Here is a 21962-nt window from a genome sequence, read left to right on the forward strand (position 1 = left end):
TGGGTTTTGAAAGAAGCTTAAATTAGAGTTATGTCACTAAAGTGGGGATGGAATTGCTGAAAAGTCAGCAGGAGAGAAAAGAGGAGTTTCAAAACAAATGAGATGATTTAAAGTACTTAAACCAGGACCAGAATCTTTGGCTATCTTCTGCAGTGTTAATTCAGAGGTGCCAGGAGAGTCTTTTTATCCAAAAAATTTTTTCTGACTTGTTCACTAATTGTTTTCTTTCTTCAATTTTAGATAAGACTCAAACTGTAGCTATCCCTGAGGAAAGTTAACTCAAGGACAATATAATTCATGCTAAGTGCTTTTCATAGATTCCCAAAACAGGGGAAGAAGGGAACTTCAGTAGATGGTGATTTGTACTATGATGATTTCTGTATTATCTTATTTTCCTAATGTGTTTGCCATCTATTTCTGAGTAACATGACCCAAAATTTAGTGGCTTAAAAACACACACAGCATTTCATAGTTTCTATGGATCAGGAATCTAGTTATGGCTTCATTAGGTCCTCTGGTTCATAGTCTCTGAGAAACTGCAATCAAAGTGTTGATCTCAGATTTATGGTCTTACCTGAAAATTTGACTGGGGAAGTATCTGCTTTCAAGTTAACTCACACAGTTATTGAATGAATTGTTTACTCAAGGACAGCTGGACTGAGAGTCTTAGTTCTTCATTGACTGGTTGGCTAGAGGTCACTTTCAGTTCTTTGCCAAGTGGCCCTCTTCATCAAGGGAAGCATGTAAGGAGCACTAGAGAGAGAAGGTTAGCAACACAAAAATCTATCTTTTATAACTTAATCTCAGAATTTCTTTTGTAATATTTTATTTATTATAAGATATCACTAGGTCCAGTCCATAATCAAGGAGAGGGGGATTACACAAGATGTAAATGTTAGAAGGAAGGACTCATAGTGTATCTATTCAATAGCAGTGCCTTGGAGAGTGGTGCGTGTGTGCTTAGTTGCTCGGTCATGACTGGCTCTTTGTAACCGCATGGACTGTAGCCCACCAGGCTCCTCTGTCCATGGGATTCTCTGGGCAAGAATACTGGAGTGGGTAGCCATTTCCTTCCCTAGGGGATCTTCCTGACCTAGGGATCAAACCCAGGTATCCTGCACCGAAGGTGGATTCTTTACCATCTGAGCCACCAGGGAGAGCAGTTGTTTAGTTGCTCAGTTGAGTCTGACTCTTTGCGACCCCACGGACTGCAGGATACCAGGCTTCCCTGTCCATCACCAACTCCCAGAGCTTCCTCAAACTCATGTCCATGAGTCAGTGATGCCATCCAACCATCTCATCCTCTGTCGTCCCTTTCTCCTCCTGCCTTCAATCTTTGCCAGCAGCAGGGTCTTTTCTAATGAGTTGGCTCTTCACATCAGGTGGCCAAAGTATTGGAGCTTCAGCTTCAGCATCAGTCCTTCCAATGAATATTCAGGATTGATTTCCTTTAAGATTGACTGGTTTGATCTCCTTGCAGTCCAAGGGACTCTCAAGAGTCTTCTCCAGCACCGCAGTTCGAAAGCATCAATTCTTTGAGGCTCAGCCTTCTTTATGGTCCAGCTCTCACATTCATACATGACTACTGGAAAAACCATAACTTTAATTATACAGACTTTTGTCAGCAAAGTAATGTCTCCACTTTTTAATATCATAAATTAAAATATCTTAAAAAATGAATTTCCCAACCAACTTCTCTCTAGCTTCCCCTCGTGGTAAATGACAATTCACTCCTCTAGTTGCTCAGGCTGAAAACCCAGAAGTCACTTTTGATTTCTCTCTTTTGATCACATTCCAGGTAAACAAATACTTTGCCTCTGTCCTCTACTTCTGCCCAAGTCCCAACCAACATATCTTGCTTGGACAGTTCCAGTCTTGCCTCTTAATTGCCTTTTTGTTTACACTCTTAGCCTCTTGATTGTCTATTTTCAGCTCAGAAACTAATTTTTTAAAAACATATAAGTCAAATCCTCTCAAAACTTTCCAAATGGACAGGTAACTTGGAATAATATCCTTACCACAGCCTTTGAGAACTGATGTGGTCTCCCCCTCATTACCTCTCTGACTGTATATCCTTCCTCTCTTCCTGCTTCTTCCTCCTGCTCTAGATATATTGATACTCTTTGCATTTCTAGAACATACCAAAGCTTTTCCTCCTCAAACTCTTGGCAACTGTTCCTGCTTTGCCAGTGTGTTGTTCCCCAAGATAATCACTTGACTTGTTCTCTTATCTTTTAAAGCCTCTGCTCAATGTCCCTTATCATAAAGGTCTTCCAAGACTATCCTGTCCAAAACAAAGTAACACCATCCCGACCCTGTCATTCTTTCTCCTTATTTTCCATTATGGCACTGAGAGCTGCCTAATCATCTATCAACCAGTCAATCATTTATCTGCTTATTTATTGTTAGTACTAGAAAGTAAGCTCCAGAAAGGTTGAAGTGAAGAAGTGACGTTGTTCAGTTGTGTCCGACTCTTTGCAACCCCATGGACTGCAGCCCACCAGGCTTCTCCATCCATGGGATTTTCCAGGCAAGAATACTGGAGTGTCATTTCCTTCTCCAGGGGATCTTTCCAACCCAGGGATTGAGCCCAGGTCTCCAGCATTGCAGGCAGACACTTTACCCTCTGAGCCACCAGGGAAACTAGGAAGGATTTATTCCTACTATAAATAGAATTGCCTCCTTCAATTCTTTCAAATTGTTCAGATGTATAGAAACACAATGGATTTTTGTGTATTGATCTTATACCTTGTAATTTTGCTGACTTTGTTTATTAGTACAAATAGCTTCTTGTGCATTCTTCATGAGTATGTCTATATAGGATCAAGAGGATCAAGTCATCTGCAAATAGAGATGGTTTTATTTCTTCTTTTTCAATTCTTCTTTTATTCTTTTTTTCTTATATAATTTCTCTGGCTAGAATTTCCAGGAAAATATTGAATACTAGTGGTGAAAGTGAGCATGCTTACTTTAATACTAATGTTTGGAGGAAAGTTTCCATTTTTTTTTTTCTGTCAAGAATTTTAAACAGTTGAAAATAAATGTAAATACTGGTCTCCCTCTTAGTCTTTGATTGCCTATAGAATATAGGCATGTTATACCTTCATTATTACCAAATTCAGACTTAAATTGAAGAAAGTAGGGAAAACCACTAGACCATTCAGGTATGACCTAAATCAAATCCCTTATGATTATACAGTGGAAGTGAGAAATAGATTTAAGGGACTATATCTGATAGATAGAGTGCCTTAACTATGGAATGATGTTTGTGACATTGTACAGGAGACAGGGATCAAGACCATCCCCATGGAAAAGAAATGCAAAAAAGCAAAATGGCTGTCTGGGGAGGCCTTACAAATAGCTGTGAAAAGAAGAGAAGCGAAAAGCAAAGGAGAAAAGGAAAGATGTAAGCATCTGAATCCAGAGATCCAAAGAATAGCAAGGAGCGATAAGAAAGCCTTCCTCAATGATCAATGCAAAGACATAGAGGAAAACAACAGAATGGGAAAGACTAGAGATCTCTTCAAGAAAATTAGAGATGCCAAGGGAACAATTTCATGCAAAGATGGGCTCGATAAAGGACAGAAATGGTATGGACCTAACAGAAGCAGAAGATATCAAGAAGAGGTGGCAAGAATACACAGAAGAACTGTACAAAAAAGTCTTCATGACCCAGATAATCACAATGGTGTGATCACTGACCTAGAGCCAGACATCCTGGAATGTGAAGTCAAGTGGGCCTTAGAAAGCATCACTACGAACAAAGCTAGTGGAGGTGATGGAATTCCAGTTGAGCTATTTCAAATCCTGAAAGATGATGCGGTGAAAGTGCTGCACTCAATATGCCAGCACATTTGGAAAACTCAGCAGTGGCTACAGGACTGGAAAAGGTCAGTTTTCATTCCAATCCCAAAGAAAGGCAATGCCAAAGAATGCTCAAACTACCGCACAATTGCACTCATCTTACACGCTAGTAAAGTAATGCTCAAAATTCTCCAAGCCAGGCTAAAGCAATATGTGAACTGTGAACTTCCTGATGTTCAAGCTGGTTTTAGAAAAGGCAGAGGAACCAGAGATTAAATTGCCAACATCCTCTGGATCATGGAAAAAGCAAAAGAGTTCCAGAAAAACATCTAATTCTGCTTTATTGACTATGCCAAAGCCTTTGACTGTGTGGATCACAAGAAACTGTGGGAAATTCTGAAAGAGATGGGAATACCAGACCACCTGACCTGCCTCTTGAGAAATCTGTATGCAGGTCAGGAAGCAACAGTTAGAACTGGACATGGAACAATAGACTGGTTCCAAATCAGGAAAGGAGTCCACCAAGGCTGTATATTGTCACTGTGCTTATTTAACTTATATGCAGAGTACATCATGAGAAATGCTGGACTGGAAGAAACATAAGCTGGAATCAAGATTGCCAGGAGAAATATCAGTAACCTCAGATATGCAGATGACACCACCCTTATGGCAGAAAGTGAACAACTAAAAAGCCTCTTGATGAAAGTGAAAGTGGAGAGTGAAAAAGTTGGCTTAAAGCTCAACATTCAGAAAACGAAGATCATGGCATCCAGTCCCATCACTTCATGGGAAATAGATGGGGAAACAGTGGAAACAGTGTCAGACTTTATTTTTTTGGGCTCCAAAATCACTTCAGATGGTGACTGCAGCCATGAAATTAAAAGAAGCTTACTGCTTGGAAGGAAAGTTATGACCAACCTAGATAGCATATTCAAAAGCAAAGACATTATTTTGCCAACAAATGTCGGTCTAAGTCAAGGCTATGGTTTTTCCAGTGGTCATGTATGGATGTGAGAGTTGGACTGTGAAGAAAGCTGAGCGCTGAAGAATTGATGTTTTTGAACTGTGGTGTTGGAGAAGACTTTTGAGAGTTCCTTGGACTGCAAAGAGATCCAACCAGTCCATTCTGAAGGAGATCAGCCCTGGGATTTCTTTGGAAGGAATGATGCTAAAGCTGAAACTCCAGTACTTTGGCCACCTCATGTGAAGAGTTGACTCACTGGAAAAGGCTCTGATGCTGGGAGGGACTGGGCGCAGGAGGAGAAGGGGATGACAGAGGATGAAATGGCTGGATGGCATCACTGACTTAATGGACGTGAGTCTGGGTGAACTCCGGGAGTAGGTGATGGACAGGGAGGCCTGGCGTGCTGTGATTCATGGGGTCGCAAAGATTCGGACACGACTGAGTGACTGAACTGAACTGATACTTTCATCCTATGTTTTCAATAAATGTTTTCTACTAAGTTACCCCAGAGACCTTAATTTAAGCAGAAAGTGATACATAAGTCAGTATTCTTACTGTATAATTAAATACTTAAAATACAGTAAAGAGAAAAATCAGAATTCTTAAATGTGGTTACTTGTCACAATTAAATAGTATAGATAAAAAACAAAAAACAACACCTAGTTCTAGCATAACATTCCTACTTAAAAGGTTTTATTTGGATAAGCATAGAAATAAGTTACTCTTCTGCCTACAAGAGAATAAGCCCAGAAAGGTTAGGATATTATTAACCCCCCAAAACAGTGCCTGGCCTAGAGTAGGCTCTTAATAAATATTTGTTGAACGAAGGGATGAATGGTGAAATATTGTAGCTGTTGTTGAATTTCTCTTGTCAAAACAGTATCAACCTTCATCTAATTATAGAGAGAATGATTACAAATTCAGGCTTATTCGATGTAAAGAGGAACACAGGCAACTACTGGAGGCTGAAGACAGCTGGGTAAAGAGAAAAGCGAACAGAGTCAAGAATCTTATGGACAGGAAAAAAGCTATTCATCGCTGTGGCTAGTTACTTGGTTACTGTAGAATCTGAGTTTGCAGACAAGAGCTACTCTTTCCTGAATTGGAATTGCATGATGACTCTAGAAAATAGAGACCCTGACCAGAGGTCGAAGCAGATTAGGACAAATGTGATTCTTCACAATGCAGTCATACCTCAGAGATATTGCAGGTTTGGTTCCAGACCACTGCAATAAAGTGAGTATTGCAATAGAGTGAGTCACACAATTTTTTGGTTTCCCAATGCATATAAAAGTTATTTCTACACTATACTGTAGTCTGTTAAGTACGTAATAGCATTATGTCTAAAAATAACAAGGTATATGTCTTAATGAAAAAATTATATTGTTGGAAAAATGGTGCCTATAGACTTGCTGGACACAGTTGCTACAAACCTTCAATTTGTAAGCAATGCACTATTTGGTAACCACAGTTAAACCACACAACCAGAAGTGGATCTGGGCCAGGGCATATTTGGGCTTAAAGGTGTGTAAAATGAGTATCTAGAGCTTGGGGCTTTCTGAATGGGACATTATTTTCGAAGATGGACAGAGATAGACTCTATGTGTCTGGTTACCTGTGATATAATATTTGCAGTGTTTGTAATGTGCCAAAAATTACTGCTGATTTCTGAACTCTAGATTTCTGTTTATCATACCACACTTATCACATTATACTTTTTATTATTATTACTACTCCAACATGAAACTACTTTCTAAATAGCTTCTGGCTTACATTCCCTTATTGGCAGATCAGCTTCTCTCCGTTTATCCTATCTACTATCAAGTTCCCAAAGAAAGGGAAGAAGGAAGTTTAGTTCAGTTCAGTTGCTCTGTCGAGTCCAATTCTTTGCAACCCCATGGACTGCAGCACACCAGGCATCCCTGTCCATCACTAACTGCTGGAGCTTGATCAAACTCATGTCCATCAAGTTAGTGATATCATCCAACCATCACATCCTCTCTCGTCCCCTTCTCCTGATGTAAAAGAGATCTACCAAACAGGATGATGCAAGAAAAGCTGGATTCCTCTATCCTGATTTTGGAAAGAGAAGAGAGAGAGATTAGGGGTAGCGCACTGAGGTCAGACTTGGGTCACCTTGTCTTCTCCTTCTCAGGCTAGAATCCTGGAAGGGTAAGGGGTACAGAGAGAGGGTAATAACATCCAAAGGAGTTTATGAAGATTCCTGAGGACATTATGGATGCTGAGTCACTGGGCAGGAATGGACTATTGGCGTTACTTCCCAACTCCAAGGGGAAGCCTCCTATTGGCCATGTACCTCATGCCTTTCAGAGGGCAGAACACACTGGCAGAGGGAGTGAGCTATGCAGATAAGCCTGAGCTGAGGCTACTGGATCCCCATGACATGTGTTCAGTTCAGTTCAGTTGCTCAGTCATGTCCAACTCTTTGCAACCCCATGGACTGTAGCACTCCAGGCTTCCCTGTCCATCACCAATTCCCAGAGGTTACTCAAACTCACGTCCATGAGTCAGTGATGCCATCCAACCATCTTATCCTCTGTCGTCCGCTTCTCCTCCTGCCTTCAATCTTTCCCAGCATCAGGGTCTTTTCCAGTGAGTCAGTTCTTTGCATCAAGTGGCCAAAATATTGGAATTTCAGCTTCTGCATCCATCCTTCCAATGAACATTCAGGACTGATTTCCTTTAGGATGGATTGGTTGGATCTTCTTGCTGTCCGAGGGACTCTCAAGAGTCTTCTCCAACACCACAGTTCAAAAGCATCAATTCTTTGGCACTCAGCTTTCTTTATAGTCCAACTCTCATATCCATACATGACCACTGAAAAAAACATAGCTTTGACTAGGTGGACTTTTGTTGGCAAAATAATGTCTCTACTTTTTAATATACTATCAGGTTGGTCATAACTTTTCTTCCAAGGAGCAAGCATCTTTTAATTTCATGGCTGCAGTCACCATTGGCAGTGATTTTGGAGCCCCCCAAAATAAAGTTTGTCACTGTTTCCATTGTTTCCCCGTCTATTTGCCATGAAATGATGGGTCCAGATGCCATGATCTTAGTTTTCTGAATGTTGAGTTTTAAACCAACCTTTTCACTTTCCTTTTTCACTTTCATCAAGAGGCTCTTTATTTCTTCTTTGCTTTCTGCTGTAAGGGTGGTGTCATCTGCATATCTGAGGTTATTGATATTTCTCCCGGAAATCTTGATTCCAGCTTGTGCTTCATCCAGTCCAGCATTTCTCATGATGTACTCTGCATATAAGTTAAATAAGCAGGATGACAATATACAGCCTTGGTGGACTCCTTTCCTGATTTGGAACCAGTGTGTTGTTTCATATCCAGTTCTAACTGTTGCTTCCTGACCTGCATACAGATTTCTCAAGAGGCAGGTCAGGTGGTCTGGTAGTCCCACCTCTTTCAGAATTTTCCACAGTTTGTTGTGATCCACACAGCCAAAGGTTTTTGCATAGTCAATAAAGCAGAAATAGATGTTTTTCTGGAACTCTCTTGCTTTTTCCATGATCCAGCGGATGTTGGCAATTTGATCTCTTGTTCCTCTGCCTTTTCTAAATCCAGCTTGAACATCTGGAAGCTCATGGTTCACATACTATTGAAGCCTCACTTGGAGAATTTTGAACATTACTTTGCTAGCGTGTGAGATGAGTGCAATTGTGCAGTAGTTTGAGCATTCTTTGGCATTGCCTTTCTTTCAGATTGGAATAAAAACTGACTTTTTTCAGTCCTGTGGCCATTGCTGAGCTTTTCAAATTTGCTAGCATATTGAGTGTAGCACTTTCACAGCATCATCTTTAGGATTTGCAAGAGCTCAACTGGAATTTCATCACCTCTGCTAGCTTTGTTTGTAGTGATGCTTCCTAAGGCCCACTTGACTTTGAATTCCAGGATGTCTGGCTCTAGGTCAGTGATCACACCATTATGATTATCTGGGTCATGAAGGTCGTCTTTGTATAGTTCTTCTGTGTATTCTTGCCACCTCTTCTATATATCTTCTGCTTCTGTTAGGTCCATACCATTTCTGTACTTTATTGTGCCCATCTTTACATGAAATGTTCCCTTGGTATCTTTAATTTTCTGGAAGAGATCTATAGTTTTTCCCATTCTATTGTTTTCCTTTATTTCTTTGCATTGATCGCTGAGGAAGGCTTTCTTATTTCTCCTTGCTATTCTTTGGAACTCTGCATTCAAATGGGTATATCTTTCCTTTCTCCTTTGCCTTTTGCTTCTCTTCTTTGCACAGCTATTTCTAAGGCCTCCCCAGACAACCATTTTGCCTTTTTGCCTTTCTTTTTCTTGGGCATGATCTTGGTAGTTGCCTCCTGTACAATGTCACAAACCACCGTCCATAGTTCCTCAAGTACTCTGTCTATCACATCTAATCCCTTGGTTCTATTTGTCACTTCCACTGTATAATCGTAAGGGATTTGATTTAGGTCATACCTGAGTGGTCATGGCATCTGGTCCCATCACTTCGTAGGAAATAGATGGGGAAACAGTGTCAGAATTTATTTTTTTGGGGCTCCAAAATCACTGCAGATGGTGATTGCAGCCATGAAATCAAAAGACGCTTATTCCTTGGAAGGAAAGTTATGATCAACCTAGATAACAGATTCAAAAGCAGAGACATTACTTTGCCAACAAAGGTCCGTCTAGTCAAGGCTATGGTTTTTCCAGTAGTCGTGTATGGATGTGAGAGTTGGACTGTGAAGAAGGCTGAGCACCGAAGAACTGATGCTTTTGAACTGTGGTGTTGGAGAAGACTCTTGAGAGTCCCTTGGACTGCAAGGAGACCCAACCAGTCCATCATAAAGGAGATCAGTCCTGGGTGTTCTTTGGAAGGAATGATGCTAAAGCTGAAACTCCAGTACTTTGGCCACCTCATGGGAAGAGTTGACTCATTGGAAAAGACTCTGATGCTGGGAGGGATTGGGGTCAGGAGGAGAAGGGGATGACAGAGGATGAGATGGCTGGATGGCATCACCAACTTGATGGACGTGAGTTTGAGTGAAGTTGGTGATGGACAGGGAGGCCTGGTGTGCTGCAATTCATGGGGTCGCAAAGAGTCAGACACGACTGAGTGACTGAACGGAACTGAACTGAGTGCTCTAGTGGTTTCCCTACTTTCTTCAATTTAAGTCTGAATTTGGCAATAAACAGTTCATGATCTGAGTCACAGACAGCTCCTGATCTTATTTTTTCTGACTGTATAGAGCTTCTCCACCTTTGGCTGCAAAGAATATAGTCAGTCTGATTTTGATATGGACCATCTAGTGATATCCATGCGTAGAGTCTTCTCTTGTGTTATTGTCAGAGGGTGTTTGCTATGACAAGTGCATTTTCTTGGAGAAACTCTATTAGCCTTTACCCTGCTTCATTCTGCACTCCAATGCCAAATTTTCCTGTTACTCCAGGTATTTCTTGTCTTCCTACTTTTGCACTCCTGCACACTCCAGTACTGTTGCCTGGAAAATCCCATGGATGGAGGAGCCTGGTGGGCTGCAGTCCATGGAGTCGCTTAGAGTCAGACATGACTGAGCAATTTCACTTTCACTTTCCACTTTCATGCATTGGAGAAGGAAATGGCAACCCACTCCAGTGTTCTTGCCTGGAGAATCCCATGGATGGAGAAGCCTGGTAGACTGCAGTCCACAGAGTCGCACCGAGTCAGACACAACTGAAGCAACTTAGCAGCAGCAGCAGCCCCTATAATAAAAAGGACAGTATGGAAAGGCAAAAAGATAGCACGGTGAAAGATGAACTCCCCAGGTTGGTAGCTGCCTAATATACTACTGCTCAGTGGAGAAATAACTCCAGAAAGAATGAAGGGATGGAGCCAAAGCAAAAACAACACCCAGTTGTGGATGTGACTGGAAGTAGTCTAATGCTGTAAAGAGAAATATTGCATAGGAACCTGTAATGCTAGGTCCATGAATCAAGGCAAATTGGAAGTGGTCAAACAGGAGATGGCAAGAGTAAACACTGACATTTTAGGAATCAGTGAACTAAAATGGACTGGAATGGGGGAATTTTACTCAGATGACCATTATATCTACTATTGTGGGCAAGAATCCCTTGGAAGAAATGGAGTAGCTATCATAGTCCACAAAAGAGTCTGAAATGCAGTACTTGGATGCAATCTCAAAAACAACAGAATGTTCTCTGTTCGTTTTCAAGGCAAAACATTCAGTATCATGGTAATCCAAGTCTATGCTCTGACCAGTAATGCTGAAGAAGCTTAAGTTGAACGGTTCTATGAAGACCTATAAGACCTTCTAGAACTAACACCCAAAAAAGATCTCCTTTTCATTATAGGTGATGAGATGTGAAGAGGGTGCAAATGGACAGAAAGTCCATACATTCCATTGAGGAAACTTGTGGACCAAGAAATGCTGAACCAGTTGAGGTCTGGAGTCAGAACAAGAGGCTACTGATAAGGACACTTCGTGGCTGAGTCAAATGATAGCAATAAGGACTCTAAAGGTGAGTGGATTCCACTACAGTGCTTAAATGACCATAAGGGTCTGATCATGTCTTAGTGATCCAGGAGGCAGTGTAGACAAGTACTCTGAAGCAGAGACTAGCAATGATCTGAATGACCTGGGAAGGCTCTGAGGCAACCACCTCCCCTCCACCACCATGAAGACATGTGGACCCGACTGTCATGTCATGGTGAGAAGAATGGCAGGTAAAAGGGAAGTATCTGTTTTAAAGAGACCAAGTCATTCAAAGACACAAATTAAGCCTGAAGGGATTGGCACACTGTAAATGATCAAGTTTAGCTTTCATTTCCCTTTTTTCCTTGTTACCCTGATGGGTAGGAGACTTGTGGGGATCATCAGAGAAAACAAAGATTCTTTTTTCTTTGCTCATCTGAGTGTAATTTGAGTTCAATTACAGCCATATTTACTTAAGAACGTGTCTTATTTCCCAGCTTTTCTCTCCAGCATCCCCCCCTCCCTCAGATCGAAGCTCCTTGAGGACCACAAAGGTGGAGGTGTCACTAGCACACCCTTTCTGTGCCTGAAATGTTTTGCATAAACTACCTCATTTAATCATCCCATCATGTGGTGTGCTTGCTTTCTGACTTCACAGACCAGAACATGAGGTTTGAGGGGGTGAGGTAGCTTTCTGGATCATACAGCTAATAGATTTCAGATCCAGAATTAAATTCAGATCTGTCAAGTTCCAGATGTTCTTGTGCATTTTTGCATCTTCTACTGCATCTTGCCGCACAGAATTACTATCTATAATGAATGTTCTTTCCTCCTTGTAAGGTAGAGTATATTATGCTGAACTGAGAATAAGTCTGTATGTTAGGATAGGCTTTTCCAGAGAAACAGAATCGATAGGATCTATGTCTATGTCTGTATCTATCCTCTCTCTCTCTATGTGATATATCAACATCTCAATAGGATCTCTCTCTGTGTCTTTCTATGTATCTATGTATGCATGTATCCATCTATCCTAGAGAGATAATTACTTTAGGAATTGGCTCATATGACTATGGAAGCTAAGAAGATCTATAGTCTGCTGTTTACAAGCTGGATAAGCAGGAAAACTATTGGCATAATTAAATCTAAGTCCCAAGGACCAAGAATCAGGATTGCCAATGTTGGAGGGCAGGAGAGAGTCAGAGAGATGAATTTGTTCTCCCTCCTCCTGTTTGTTCTCTTTGGGCCCTTGATAGAGTGGATGCTGCCCATCCACTTTGGAGTGGGCTCTCTGCTCTCCTCAGTTCACCAGTTAAAGTGCTTATCTCTTTCAGAAACACTTTTACAGACTCACCCAGAAATAATGTTTTACCAGCATTTACCAGCATTGCTTAGCCCTGTCAAGTTGACATATAGAATTAACCATCACAGTTGGTATCCAAAATTCACTGTAAGAACAGGTATTGGAGAGTGTAGAAGGATGCCAAGAATTCTCAGATGCTTGTATATGGTATCAGTGAAGCAGAAACAAAGATGTGCAAGTCTCCAAAAAAAAAAAAAAAAAAATCTGTAATTTATATATGAAAGAGCCTGTTCTGCCATCTGATCATTTCTTACTGCCTGTTAGTCAGTTAGGATGTATAGCCCTGAGTCTATTTAAAAGCCCAGTGATTAAGAGGTCAGATTAATTTGATCACTTTTTCATTCCTTTCAAGTAAAGTATTAGCACATATTCTGATGGCTGTAGAGTGCAGGACAAAGATATCTAATCTGTGCAAGCTGTAATGTCATCTTGGGAAATCTCAGAGCAAGGGAGAACCTGTGATATTTTGTCAGTTATTACCAAGTGCTAAAATGGAAAGTGATGATCACTTCTAATAAAAGAATTGATTGTGCAATTTATATCAGGCAGACTCAATTAATACCTAATCTTTAAATGTATGTCATTAGATTTGCATATTCGCATCTTTGCAATTAGGAGTTGGTATTTAAGGGCATACTTCCCATTTCCTATCTTCGTTGTCACAAAAACCTAGTGGGGCTTTTTGTTGTTGTAGAATTATAGAATCAAGGTAAATCTGTTTGCTTGATGACCTCTAATCATGATAAAGAAAGGGTTTAGTTAATACCTTTAGAAGGATGGAAATATTCATAGTTGATTTAAATGGTTTTCAGCCCTGACATTCACAATTTATATTTAATAGCGCTCATTTATAATTGTAAGCGGTTTCATTTTAATTTATGCATCAGAAGTACTTAAACATAAAGGTTAAGTTCTTCTCTTCCAAATCACAGGAGTGAATAAGATTCTTCCTTTACAGCACTTTATGGTGGAGTGCTTCAACCTTCTGACATCAGGATACTGCTAAGTAAGTTATAGATACTTGGGTATCGTTTAGTTCTGTGAAGCAGCAATTTACCCTAGGGGCCTGGAAGAACAGAAGTTTGGCTAGTAATCTATTCCAACTATAGGGAATATGCTGTGTATTCAGATATCCCAGGAATGAGTTAGGCAACTTGGCAGTAATGTCAAGTCAGTAAGCTTATGATGAAAAGGCATTGACTGGTACTTGCATTCTCACTCGTGAAAAATACTTTTTGCATTGTAAGCTACTAGGTCTGAGAGAGTTCTTGGATAAACCTCATGTACAGATCCACCCTAATCTTTAGGTAAGAAAGACTTACTCATAAATTAAAACCCAAGTGTTATAAGATCCAAGATTTAAAAGGGAATAATAATAATATCCAGTGCTAGAGAGCACAAAGGAAGGACAATGCTTTCTTTTATTGTTAGTAAGGTGTAAATGGGTATAGCCTTTTTTAGGCCAATTGGTAAATTGTGTCAAAAGCCTTAAATATGTGCTTTCTCTTTGATGGAGAAAATTCCACTTAGAGGAAATTATCAGAAGGAAGCAGTTACATATGGAAAAATAATTGTGCTATGATAGTCAGAGAAGCCAGTGAAGTGTCCAAGATATATTTTTAAAAGATTCATTGAATATATTATGTTAAATTTAAATAATAGATTTCCATATAGTAGAGGAAAATGATGATGTAATGATATGGAAACAGCTCATAAAATACATTTTCGTGAACATGATTTAAGTAGCTTATAAAACAGTATGTATGATGATAATAATAAATCAGGGAAAATAAACCAAAGATCAAAACAGTTTTCTTTGGGAGATAGGCAGGCATTTTCATGATTTCCATCTTTATGTATTTCACGTCCCTTTTTATTTTCTATTTGTCTATATAAACAAGTATTAGGAAAGGTGAATTATGAAATGGACATGGCATTATATTCCTGCAAATCTTAAGTTATATAAGAAAAATGTGCCATTTTCTATTAAAATTTCTGAAAAAATGAGCCACAAGTCATCAGTGCACTGCTGTCCAATTTCTTTTTACAAGAGAACAGTTTCTCGTTATACAGAAAACACATTGTGTTTTAATGAACAGGAAGCTTTCTCTGCAATTCTTTCTTATTTTGAATGACAGTTTAATTTTGATAAATTTTGATAAGGATGTATTATTTTGGCACTCTGTTAACAATTACTTATATATATGATTAGCAGTTTGGCTGTTTTAGATTTAAAAAGCCTCTTAGATGTCCTTTAGTCTTCTTTAGGTTTTATAAAAGTGCATTGCATCTATGACCACAATGACATTAATAATTCAGAGCTTCAAATGGCCAATTCATACAAATAAGTTTGTTGGGTTCTTGTTTTGCTGATAATATGTTTTTATGTGAACTGCTTTTCAATCAACTGGCAAAAATCCTCGTGGTGGTTTTCTATCTATATGTTACAGCATTGTTTATTTTACTTAGATGATGTAAAATCAATTTAATTATGCCCCTTAGAAGAATTCTGAAATGGGTGTTTGTTCTGGATGTGTTAATGCAAAATATTTGAGTTTTCACTTACTCTTATACACAGTCTTCTCTAAGTTCTTGATTTCTCTCCTACTTTTCTATAGAAAAGAAAACTGGAGTTTTCTCCTATTTAAAGGGATCAAGTTCTTTTGTTGTTGAACTATGTGAGATTATTTCATTAGTTTGACTTGGGAAAAAAAGAGCTGTCCTTTTAGAGAACTAAGATGGTGTTCCTACAGGTACTTCCCCCAACCTAAAAACATGCCATTTAACTTAAAACTGCTGTTTAGCTGAGTACAAGTGACATGCCTTTCAGTTACTCTGATTTTCTTTTTTGTATAGGTGAGAAATTATGCTAATTGAATCTAAGCTGAAAATCAGCACTTAGAACTCTTAATTTCTGACATCATCATGTAGGGTACCAACCTGATTTGATCATTCTTACTGCCAATTCTATCAAGTTATGTATCAGTCACACAATAATGAATAATTTCTTTCTCAATCCTGCTACAAGTTACCAAAATAAAAGATTAAAGAAAGATTGTGTGTGTGTGTGTGTGTGTGTGTGTGTGAGTTGCTTCAGTTCAGTTCAGTTCAGTCACTCAGTCGTGTCTGACTCTTTGGGACCCCATGAATCTCAGCACGCCAGGCCTCCCTGTCCATCACCAACTCCTGGAGTTCACTCAGACTCATGTCCATTGAGTCATTGATGCCATCCAGCCATCTCATCCTCTGTTGTCCCCTTCTCCTCCTGCACCCAATCCCTCCCAGCATCAGTCTTTTCCAATGAGTCAACTCTTCACATGAGGTGGCCAAAGTACTGGAGTTTCAGCTTCAGCATTATTCCCTCCAAAGAAATCCCAGGGCTGATCTCCTTCAGAATGGACTGGTTGGGTAGTTGCTTAGCTGTGTCCAATTCTTTGTGACCCCATGGACTGTAGCCTGCCAGGATCCTCTGTCCATGGGATTCTCCAGGCAAGAATACTGGAGTGGGTTGCCATTTCCTTCTCCAAAAGAAAGATTAGGAGGAAAGTAAATGATATATTTTATTTATTTAAAACATATACCAGAAGAATATAAGATTTGCACTAAATGTAGTAAAAAAATGATCAAGAGGAAAATCAGAAGCCTTAAAGAAGAGAAGGGAGAATAAAGCCTGAGATGATTTCTCAAATCAAATATTATATTTGTTCAAATCTTTCTAATATTTAAATGCAAAGAAGGAAGTATGACAGGTTGCACTTCACTGCTTTTTTTTTTTCTTTTTCTTTTCCTGCTGTTCTGGGTCTTTGTTGCTGTGCACAGGCTTTCTCTAGTTGTGGCAAGTGGGTCTACTCTCTAGTTGTAGTGCATGGGCTTCTCATTGTGGTGACTTTTTTTTGTTGTGGAGCATGGGCTCTATCTAGGGCATGCAGGCTTCAGTAGCAGTGGCACATGGGCTCAGTAGTTGTGGTTCCCGGGCTCTAGAGTACCGGCTTAATAGTTTTGATGCACTGGTTTAGTTGTGGGATCTTCCCGGACCAGTGTTTGAACCCATGTCTCTTGCATTGGCAGGTGGATTTTTAACCACTGGACAGCCAGGGAAGTCCCCACTTCCTGCTGAAGGATTAAAAATTTTCTTGCAGTGAAATGTATGACGTTTATAGAGTGTTGTTCCATACTTAAGGCTTCCCTGATAGCTCAGTTGGAAAAGAATCCACCTGCAATACAGGAGACCCCGGTTTGATTCCTGGATCAGGAGGTTCTGCTGGAGAAGGTATAGACTACCCACTCCAGTATTCTTGGGCTTCCCTTGTGGGAAGACAATACTTTTAGAGTGTTGATCTATATTTAAAGGATCTGTAATAAGTGGCCCAATTCAAATACTACCTTTTCTATGAAGTCTTCTCTGATTTTTTTCCCCTCCATTTCCAGTTATAATTATTTTCTCTTTGATCCTTATTCTTTTATAGCACTTTATCTGTCATGCATTTAAAGCATTTATAACATTTTTCCTTCAAGATTGTTATTTATGATGATATTTCATCATCCCTGTTAGATGGTGATCATTTTATCTCTCACAGTGCCTAGTTCATAAAAGTAACAAACAATTGTTGAATGCTTTTACTGTGTGGCAGTTATGGCCACAGCTTTTAGGAACATTGTCTCATTTTATTCCCACAATATCCACGTTTTATTCATTTCATTTTATTTTTTTTTCTCATTGGATATCCATTTTATTTTATTTAAAAATTTTTTTAATATAAATTTATTTATTTTAATTGGAGGCTAATTACTTTACAATATTGCATTGGTTTTGCCATCCATCAACACAAATCCACCAAGGGTGTACACGTGTTCCCAATCCTGAACCCCACCTCCCGCCTCACTCCCCATACCATCCCTCTGGGTCATCCTGGTGCACAAGCCCCAAGCGTCCTATATCATGCATCGAACCTGGACTGGAGATTCGTTTCACATATGATATTATACATGTTTCAATGCCATTCTCCCAAATCATCCCACCCTCACCTTCTCCCACAGAGTCCAAAAGACTGTTCTATACATCTGTGTCTCTTTTGCTGTCTCGCATACAGGGTTATCGTTACCATCTTTCTAAATTCCATATATATGCATTAGTATACTGTATTGGTGTTTTTCTTTCTGGCTTACTTGACTCTGTATAATCGGCTCCAGTTTCATTTACATCATTAGAACTGACTCAAATGTATTCTTTTTTTTTTTTTAAATTTTATTTTATTTTTAAACTTTACATAATTGTATTAGTTTTGCCAAATATCAAAATGAATCCGCCACAGGTATACATGTGTTCCCCATCCTGAGCCCTCCTCCCTCCTCCCTCCCCATTCCATCCCTCTGAGTCGTCCCAGTGCACCAGCCCCAAGCATTCAGTATCGTGCATCGAACCTGGACTAGCAACTCGTTTCATACATGATATTTTACATGTTTCAATGCCATTCTCCCAAATCTTCCCACCCTCTCCCTCTCTCACAGAGTCCATAAGACTGTTCTATACATCAGTGTCTCTTTTGCTGTCTCGTACACAGGGTTATTGTTACCATCCTTCTAAATTCCATATATATGCGTTAGTATACTGTATTGGTGTTTTTCATTCTGGCTTACTTCACTCTGTATAAGAGGCTCCAGTTTCATCCACCTCATTAGAACTGATTCAAATGTATTCATTTTAATGGCTGAGTAATACTCCATTGTGTATATGTACCTCAGCTTTATTATCCATTCATCTGCTGATGGACATCTAGGTTGCTTCCATGTCCTGGCTATTATAAACAGTGCTGCGATGAACACTGGGGTACACGTGTCTCTTTCCCTTCTGGTTTCCTCAGTGTGTATGCCCAGCAGTGGGATTGCTGGATCATAAGGCAGGTCTATTTCCAGTTTTTAAGGAATCTCCACACTGTTCTCCATAGTGGCTGTACTAGTTTGCATTCCCACCAACAGTGCAAGAGGGTTCCCTTTTCTCCACACCCTCTCCAGCATTTATTGCTTGTAGACTTTTGGATCGCCGCCATTCTGACTGGCGTGAAATGGTACCTCATAGTGGTTTTGATTTGCATTTCTCTGATAATGAGTGATGTTGAGCATCTTTTCATGTGTTTGTTAGCAATCTGTATGTCTTCTTTGGAGAAATGTCTATTTAGTTCTTTGGCCCATTTTTTGATTGGGTCATTTATTTTTCTGGAGTTGAGCTGTAGGAGTTGCTTGTATATTCTCGAGATTAGTTGTTTGTCAGTTGCTTCATTTGCTATTATCTTCTCCCATTCTGAAGGCTGTCTTTTCACCTTGCTAATAGTTTCCTTTGATGTGCAGAAGCTTTTAAGGTTAATTAGGTCCCATTTGTTTATTTTTGCTTTTATTTCCAATATTCTGGGAGGTGGGTCATAGAGGATCCTGCTGTGATGTATGTCAGAGAGTGTTTTGCCTATGTTCTCCTCCAGGAGTTTTATAGTTTCTGGTCTTACGTTGAGATCTTTAATCCATTTTGAGTTTATTTTTGTGTATGGTGTTAGAAAGTGTTCTAGTTTCATTCTTTTACAAGTGGTTGACCAGAGTTCCCAGCACCACTTGTTAAAGAGATTGTCTTTAATCCATTGTATATTCTTGCCTCCTTTGTCAAAGATAAGGTGTCCATATGTGCGTGGATTTATCTCTGGGCTTTCTGTTTTGTTCCATTGATCTATATTTCTGTCTTTGTGCCAGTACCATACTGTCTTGATAACTGTGGCTTTGTAGTAGAGCCTGAATTCAGGTAGGTTGATTCCTCCAGTTCCATTCTTCTTTCTCACGATCGCTTTGGCTATTCGAGGTTTTTTGTATTTCCATACAAATTGTGAAATTATTTGTTCTAGCTCTGTGAAGAATGCTGTTGGTAGCTTGATAGGGATTGCATTGAATCTATAGATTGCTTTGGGTAGTATACTCATTTTCACTATATTGATTCTTCCAATCCATGAACATGGTATATTTCTCCATCTGTTAGTGTCCTCTTTGATTTCTTTCACCAGTGTTTTATATTTTTCTATATATAGGTCTTTTGTTTCTTTAGGTAGATATATTCCTAAGTATTTTATTCTTTCCGTTGCAATGGTGAATGGAATTGTTTCCTTAATTTCTCTTTCTATTTTCTCATTATTAGTGTATAGGAATGCAAGTGATTTCTGTGTGTTGATTTTATATCCTGCAACTTTACTATAGTCATTGATTAGTTCTAGTAATTTTCTGGTGGAGTCTTTAGGGTTTTCTATGTAGAGGATCATGTCATATGCAAATAGTGAGAGATTTACTTCTTCTTTTCCAATTTGGATTCCTTTTACTTCTTTTTCTGCTCTGATTGCTGTGGCCAAAACTATGTTGAATAGTAATGGTGAAAGTGGGCACCCTTGTCTTGTTCCTGACTTTAGAGGAAATGCTTTCAATTTTTCACCATTGAGGATAATGTTTGCTGTGGGTTTGTCATATATAGCTTTGATTATGTTGAGGTATGTTCCTTCTATTCCTGCTTTCTGGAGAGTTTTTATCATCAATGGATGTTGAATTTTGTCAAAGGCTTTCTCTGCATCTATTGAGATAATCATATGGTTTTTATTTTTCAATTTGTTAATGTGGTGTATTACATTGATTGATTTGCAGATATTGAAGAATCCTTGCATCCCTGGGATAAAGCCCACTTGGTCATGGTGTATGATCTTTTTAATGTGTTGTTGGATTCTGATTGCTAGAATTTTGTTAAGGATTTTTGCATCTATGTTCATCAGTGATATTGGCCTGTAGTTTTCTTTTTTTGTGGGATCTTTGTCAGGTTTTGGTATTAGGGTGATGGTGGTCTCATAGAATGGGTTTGGAAGTTTACCATCCTCTGCAATTTTCTGGAAGAGTTTGAGCAGGATAGGTGTTAGCTCTTCTCTAAATTTTTGGTAGAATTCAGCTGTGAAACCGTCTGGACCTGGGCTTTTGTTTGCTGGAAGATTTTTGATTACAGTTTCAATTTCCGTGTTTGTGATGGGTCTGTTAAGATTTTCTATTTCTTCCTGATCGAGTTTTGGAAAGTTGTACTTTTCTAAGAATTGGTCCATTTCTTCCACGTTGTCCATTTTATTGGCATATAATTGTTGATAGTACTCTCTTATGGCCCTTTGTATTTCTGTGTTGTCTGTTGCGATCTCTCCATTTTCATTTCTAATTTTATTGATTTGATTTTTCTCCCTTTGTTTCTTGATGAGTCTGGCTAATGGTTTGTCAATTTTATTTATCCTTTCAAAAAACCAGCTTTTGGTTTTGTTGATTTTTGCTATGATCTCTTTTGTTTCTTTTGCATTTATTTCTGCTCTAAGCTTTAAGATTTCTTTCCTTCTACTAACCCTGGGGTTCTTCATTTCTTCCTTTTCTAGTTGCTTTAGGTGTAGAGTTAGGTTATTTATTTGACTTTTTTCTTGTTTCTTGAGGTGTGCCTGTATTGCTATGAACTTTCCCCTTAGGACTGCTTTTACTGTGTCCCACAGGTTTTGGGTTGTTGTGTTTTCATTTTCATTTGTTTCTATGCAAATTTTGATTTCTTTTTTTATTTCTTCTGAGATTTGTTGGTTATTCAGCAGCGTGTTGTTCAGCCTCCATATGTTGGAATTTTTAATAGTTTTTCTCTTGTAATTGAGATCTAATCTTACTGCATTGTGGTCAGAAAAGATGCTTGGAATGATTTAAATTTTTTTGAATTTACCAAGGCTAGCTTTATGGCCCAGGATGTGATCTATCCTGGAGAAGGTTCCATGTGCGCTTGAGAAAAAGGTGAAATTCATTGTTTTGGGATGAAATGTCCTATAGATATCAATTAGGTCTAACTGGTCTATTGTATCATTTAAAGTTTGTGTTTCCTTGTTAATTTTCTGTTTAGTTGATCTATCCATAGGTGTGAGTGGGGTATAAAAGTCTCCCACTATTATTGTGTTATTGTTAATTTCTCCTTTCATACTTGTTAGCATTTGTTTTACATACTGCAGTGCTCCTGTGTTGGGTGCATATATATTTATAATTGTTATATCTTCTTCTTGGATCGATCCTTTGATCATTATGTAGTGACCATCTTTGTCTCTTTTCACAGCCTTTGTTTTAAAGTCTATTTTATCTGATATGAGTATTGCTACTCCTGCTTTCTTTTGGTCCCTATTTGCATGGAAAATCTTTTTCCAGCCCTTCACTTTCAGTCTGTATGTTTCCCTTGTTTTGAGGTGGGTCTCTTGTAGACAACATATGTAGGGGTCTTGTTTTTGTATCCATTCAGCCAGTCTTTGTCTTTTGGTTGGGGCACTCAACCCATTTACGTTTAAGGTAATTAC

At 39.1% G+C, this 21962-nt stretch overlaps 1 long non-coding RNA gene across 2 annotated transcripts in view; it reads left to right on the top strand.

The window, feature by feature from the left end:
- LOC123333431 overlaps positions 1-21962 on the top strand; it is a 115038-nt gene that overhangs the window by 38375 nt on the left and 54701 nt on the right. For both annotated transcript variants that reach the window (XR_006550805.1, XR_006550806.1), the window contains exon 2: positions 11116-11283. This is a non-coding gene — a long non-coding RNA (uncharacterized LOC123333431). The remainder of the gene's footprint in view (positions 1-11115; positions 11284-21962) is intronic.

The sequence above is a fragment of the Bubalus bubalis genome, chromosome 4 (assembly GCF_019923935.1).
Source record: "Bubalus bubalis isolate 160015118507 breed Murrah chromosome 4, NDDB_SH_1, whole genome shotgun sequence".
NCBI lineage: Eukaryota > Metazoa > Chordata > Mammalia > Artiodactyla > Bovidae > Bubalus > Bubalus bubalis.